Raw genomic sequence first — 6,080 nt, forward strand, 5'->3', positions numbered from 1 at the left:
CCGGTTTTGGCGGAAAATACCGGGTTACCCGGGAGAAGAGTGATTTATTCTCGGGATGCAACATTTGTATAATACCGAAGAAATATTAAACCCTGATGCGCAAACAAGTTGATTCACAAGACACCAACTAAGTAACTTACATATACGGTATCTTCATTAGGCCTAATGGCATTTCATGTCCATGATAGGAAGTTTGTTGTAGTGACTGAGTAAGGCTAATTGTAAAAGTAACCCTCTAAAGTGCCATGTTTGTACAGTTTATTATGTGGAGGAAACATTTAGGCAGCCAGGACCATACACCAGGACCGCTCCGTAGGCCGCACTGTAGGCCTAGCTCTTACTGCAGTCCAGTGCCATGGACATCTTTGAAGTTTGGCCTCTAGTAATTTAGGAGGGCAACTTTATGAAGGCCTCCTCACCCTGGTCTTATCGTACAAGGCTCTACAGACATGTAAAATAAAGACAGGCAATTTTTATTGTCACGTTATTTGCGTTGAATATGTATTGAAGTCAAGTGGTTCAACATTCAAATGTAGTTGGATGGACCACACAGGACTGCTTGGAAAACGCGACGGTCGGTGGAACACTTGCGCCACCAAGTGGACAATTGCTTCAGTTCTCTTGTGGCATCAACGCTACCAGAGATATGTGATATAAGATCAAATGTTATGTCAATATTATTATCTCTAAATTGATTCCCCCACCCGTATTTCATATATTATTATTCAGATTTAGCTCTTAATCTGGATTTAATTTATAAACGCTTTCTGTCATTTCCGATTGGAGGTCAGATAACCACGTGACTTCCGAACCTACCAATGTGTTACTTTGTAACAGTCAAAAGTGGTTATTCCCAACGTTGATCAACTCCCAATCGATGCCAAGATTTTTTAAAAGTATTATCTTTGATATTTGGCGGACAGTTTACAGAGCTACGTTTTGTGTAACCGTCAACGAATTTGACGTGTCCGAGAATGGCACCTATCTCCCGAAAGCATTGCGGTTTTGCTTCTTGGCTAAGATGAAGTGTAGTATCTGGAGTACCAGTTTTTATTGACCACAGATAGTCGATGCGAGAGGCTCTGGTGCCATCACCACAATTTTTATTTTAGATTCCATCTCTCATAGTTGAAGTGTACCTATGATATAAATTACAGACCTCTACATGCTTTGTAAGTAGGAAAACCTGCAAAATCGGCAGTGTATCAAATACTTGTTCTCCCCACTGTACATGACAACTGCATATATTTGAGTCTTGTGAAATAGCAGGCCTATCAAATAATGACTTCAGACAAATACATCAGATAACGTTACCGGTATGTGAGGCAGTTCATGTTACCAGTACATGACTTTAGCACATTTAATAGTTTATACTGTATAGTCTTCCACTGTATATATTTCCAATCATAACAATTGTCTTCTTTTTGTTAAACTACTTTATTACTTAGCTATTTGAGTATATTTTTGATCATGTGTATTGCACTGTTGAGGAGAGCTTGCAAGTAAGCATTTCACTGTACCATTTACACCCTGTATCCTGTGGAGGTGACGAAGAAACTTTGATTAGAAGATTAATGCACCATTGATATCAGCTATCATAGTCAAGATAACGGTGACTGACTTGACCAGCACTCTCTAGCCATCATTGACATTGAGATGAACTTGCTCAAATGTGAAAATACAAAATACATCACGATCCTAACTAATTAAAACGAAGCATCTGCGTTATCTCTGCATGATTTATTTTCACAATGAGAGGGGGTGCACCGTTCCTGGAGGTACTGCAATACCAGGTCGATGCGTGGAGTGGACGGAGCAAGCCCCTATTCCATCTCCCTATTCCAAAAATCAATTTAATATATGGTCCCCAGATAGGGGACGTATCAGATATTAAACTGATAAGAACAGATTTTTTTTTTGGAAAAGTTTTTATTGATACAATTCCTTTAAAACAGCTCACATTTTAAATACATTTACACACATAAAAAGGGCATAAAGTGCATTAAAACCAGCATTACATTACAGTTACATTTTTAAAAGGTACATGTTGTTTATTTAAAACAATAAAACAATCCTACATAAAAGTACCAATTCCTGTAAAAGCCAATTAGTAAAAGCCATTTAAAATGTGTATAAATGATTCAACAAAGTAAAACATTTTTAAGACATAAAAAGCCTGTCAAAAAGTCACTTTGTTAAAAAGGCTGTCTTCGGTCCTTTGTACAAAAACGGGGTGAGTCCTTATCAAAAAAGCCTCCTCCTGCTCTTCCTGAATCGACTCCGTACCCATCCGTCGGGGCCCAGAGGAGACTCCTCCCCTAGGCGCATCGCCCTAGGCGCCGCAGCGCTGTCAGGCCGTGGCCGCCGGGACCTTAGGTGTTGTGGGGGACCCTTCGCCTGGGGTCGAGGCCCCCTGTCGTTCGTACCACCCCAGGGCTTCCGTGGCTACCAAAGCCACTGCCTGGGGGGTGGTCTCTACCTGTTTCCCCACCAGCAGGTTGCGGGAGGACCACAGTGCGTCCTTCAGACACGTGAGGGTGGGCCAGAGTTGTGTGAAGGCCTTTGGTTGAATAGGCCTTCGGCCCACCCCATACAGCACGAGCTGGGGCGTTAGGTCCTCCCCTGCTGGCAGGCGTGGGGGAGATCAGGGGGCCTGCTTCCTTCCACAGGTCCCGTGCGGCTCTGCACTCCCAGAGCAAGTGCCTCACCGACTCTTCTTGGCCGCAGCCTGGTCGGGGGCACGCGGATGTCCTCGCCATGCCCCGGGAGTGCATAACGGCCCTGACCGGGAGGATCTCGTGGGCGACCATCCAGGACAGGTCACGGTGCCGATTCAGCAGAGCAGGATGGGCCACGTTGCGCCAAACCGTTGAGGGCTCGCCTATAGCAAGCCCACGCACTGGACACACCGGTTCCCATTCCTGCACAAGAGAGAGAAGAGAGCGGTGTTTAGTTAAAACAGTGACAGGCTCTTTTTCCAGTTTAAAATATCTTAAAAACGTTCTGAGCTGTGCACATATAAGAACAGATTTTTTTTTTTGGGGGGAAAAATAATTTTTATTTTCATTTCACATTCAAATACAAGTACAAATTCAGTGCATAACGTTGTACATAACATGGATTTACAAAAACAGTACCTTAACCGTATAAAAATAGCAAAACTCCTAACAAAAGTGCTGTTCTGAGGAACCTGACCAGCTAAAAGGCCTACATTCAAGAGAAGCATGTAAACAATTGCCTCTAACAATCTCCCAAAGCTGATTTTTCAAAGGAATAAAAACTATTATAGAAATAAAATCATACACATATACCAAAGGGAACTCTGAATAAACCTCTGTGTATATCGAATATTTACAAAGCCTACATTTCAATTTACATGACAGAATACAGTTATACATAGGCCTATATATAGGCTATAAAAAACGTTTACAAAGAAGGGTATATCCCTTTCCATCTATGTTTAACAGATGTGATGCCCCACTTATCTATTTCGAATTGTATTTTTTTCCAAATTTCTTGTTTTATAAATTCAACCAATCCCGTCGGTGACCACTTGAGGGTGTCATTGACCGCACCACATCTGGCCTCCCAAAGTTTGGTCTTGATAAGGGACACCAGAGTCACTAATTCTAATAATTGCACCTTTTCCACATGTTTTAGTTCAAATTTGGCTACCCCTTCATAATCAATGTTTTTTAAAATATTAAAATCCATTTTAATTTTCTTCCAAACTATTTGGGCAAAAGAGCATTCCCATAAAACATGGGGAATTGTTTCAATTGCGAAACAGTTGTCCCTGGGACAAAATTTATTCAGGGTCAAATTATGATCATATAATGTTGAACGGACCGGAAGACGTCTGTGTAAAACAAGCCAATTAAAATCTTTCAGTCTGTTGTCTAAACCTTTTAATTGTGCCCGTAGCCAGGTGGAAGCTGATATAGGTAATCGGTCTCTAGGACAACAATTTTCTATCAATTTCACATATAGCAGTCTGTGGTTGATTACATTTTCTTTTACTTTGCAGACAGGGTTTTTCCTTGCCCATTCAACTATTTTCTTAAAATGTAATGGGATAATTTCAGCTTTTGGCTTACTATTATCCCACTCCACCATAAACCTTAACGGTATGGACAGCCAGAATTTGATTAATATATGACATTTGTGTACAGAAGACGACAAAAGACAACAAACGTTTGAGTAGAACAACGCATCTAGTTTGAGAGGAATTTGAGGGAAATCCCTTCCACCAGCCTCTATAGGCTGGTACATCCGATCTCTCCGGATGTACTCATATCCCCCCCAAAAGAAATTAAACAGTACACGTATGAACATTTTTCTTAGAGACACCGGCATGGGAAACACATATGCAAGGTGGAGTAATGAAGGCAGAATGTCCGCCTTCAGCACTAACACCTTGCCACTAAAAGATATTCGCCTCACTTTCCACAGTCCCAATCTTTTATTAAGCGAAAGTAGTTTTTCTTTCCAATTAACCATGTCATCTTTAATTTCATTTCCGAAAGATATCCCGAGCACTACCATTGGTCCTGTGCACACAGTCAAACCACATAACCGATCAGATCTCCATTTCCACTGTCCCATATATTTTATTTCTGTTTTATTCTTGTTAATCCTAGACCCGGAGGCAACAGAGAACTCATCAATGACTTTGATAACCTCTTTCAAGCTCAGGTCGTCTTGTAAATATAAAATGGTGTCAGTCCGCGTATTGTGAAATTTTTAGAATATCCCCTCCAGGTAATATAATGCCTTTGATGTTGTAATTTGTCCTAATTGCACATGCGAAAGGTTCAATATATAAAACATACAATAGCGCAGAGAGAGGGTCCCCTGTCTGACACCTCGTAATTGCTTGATTACATTTCCAATATTCCCATTAATATTTACTCTGCTTCCCACATTACTATAAATAATTTTTACCCATTTCATAAAATTCTTTCCAAAACCACATTTTTTCAGAACTCTAAACAAAACTCATGGTTTACCATGTCAAAGGCTTTTTCCTGGTCCAAATTTACAGTAAAGCTGGCAGGTGCCTTTCCTCTAAATATGCTTGAACGTCTCTGTGCAATTGCAAGTTCCAGGTTAACTTTCTCCCTACCACACCACATGTTTGGTCTAAACCAACAACATATGCCATGGCAGAAGACAGACGATTAGTTATGGCTTTACTTAATAATTTATAGTCTACACACAACATTGTTAAAGGTCTCCAATTTGCTAGTGTCTTGGGGTCTCCCTTTTTGTAAAGTAGCGAGATTACCCCCTCGCACATTGAACCTCCCATATGCTCCAAACCAAAAATAACTCTAAATACTTCCAAAAGATGACATCCAATTAAATCCCAAAAAACTATGTAAAACTCTTTAGAGAGCCCATCCACTCCTGGTACTTTGTTATCTTTCATGCTCTTCAGTGCCATATATATTTCATCTAAATTCAATTCCCCTTCTAATTGGTCTCTAATATCTAAAGGTATCTGCACATCCACACATTTTAAAAAAGTAGTCCCCTTCTCATAATTAATTGTTTGCTTTTGGAATAGCTGAGAAAAGTGCTGGGTAGCGACACCAAGCATGCCAACTGTCACGGTTTCGGCCGAGACTGCTCCTCCTCCTGGTTCGGGCAGGCAAAGGCGTTCGCCGTCCCCGGAGTACTAGCTGCCACCGTTGGATGTTTCATGTGCGATTGCTTTTGTCTGTCCTTTTCACCTGTGTCTGGTTTGCGTTGATTACATGTCCTATAAATTCCCTGTGTTTGTATGGATTAGTTGTGTGTTGTTTTTCGCCAGTCGTTTGTGTTACGTGTCGTGTTTTGTGATTACGCTTGTTTTGTGCGTAATTGCGCATAGTCGCCTCCTTTGTTGTTTGAGGCCGTGCCTTTTTGTATATTACATTGTTTCTTTGGGACTTTAGTAAACGTTTTTGGACTAGCCTCGGTGTCCTGCGCCTGACTTCCACCCCACATACACCTCACCTTATGACAGAACAACACACCATCATGGAGTCAGCAGGAGCAGTGACGGCACCCAGGTTGCCGTCACTGGGAGCGGTTAC

General features: G+C 41.3%; 1 pseudogene; it reads right to left on the reverse strand.

The window, feature by feature from the left end:
* Positions 1-1,756: 1,756 nt before the first annotated feature.
* LOC121565584 lies at positions 1,757-1,930 on the reverse strand (annotated as a pseudogene).
* Positions 1,931-6,080: the final 4,150 nt, after the last annotated feature.

The sequence above is a fragment of the Coregonus clupeaformis genome, unplaced genomic scaffold, assembly GCF_020615455.1.
Source record: "Coregonus clupeaformis isolate EN_2021a unplaced genomic scaffold, ASM2061545v1 scaf2006, whole genome shotgun sequence".
Taxonomy (NCBI): Eukaryota; Metazoa; Chordata; class Actinopteri; order Salmoniformes; family Salmonidae; genus Coregonus; species Coregonus clupeaformis.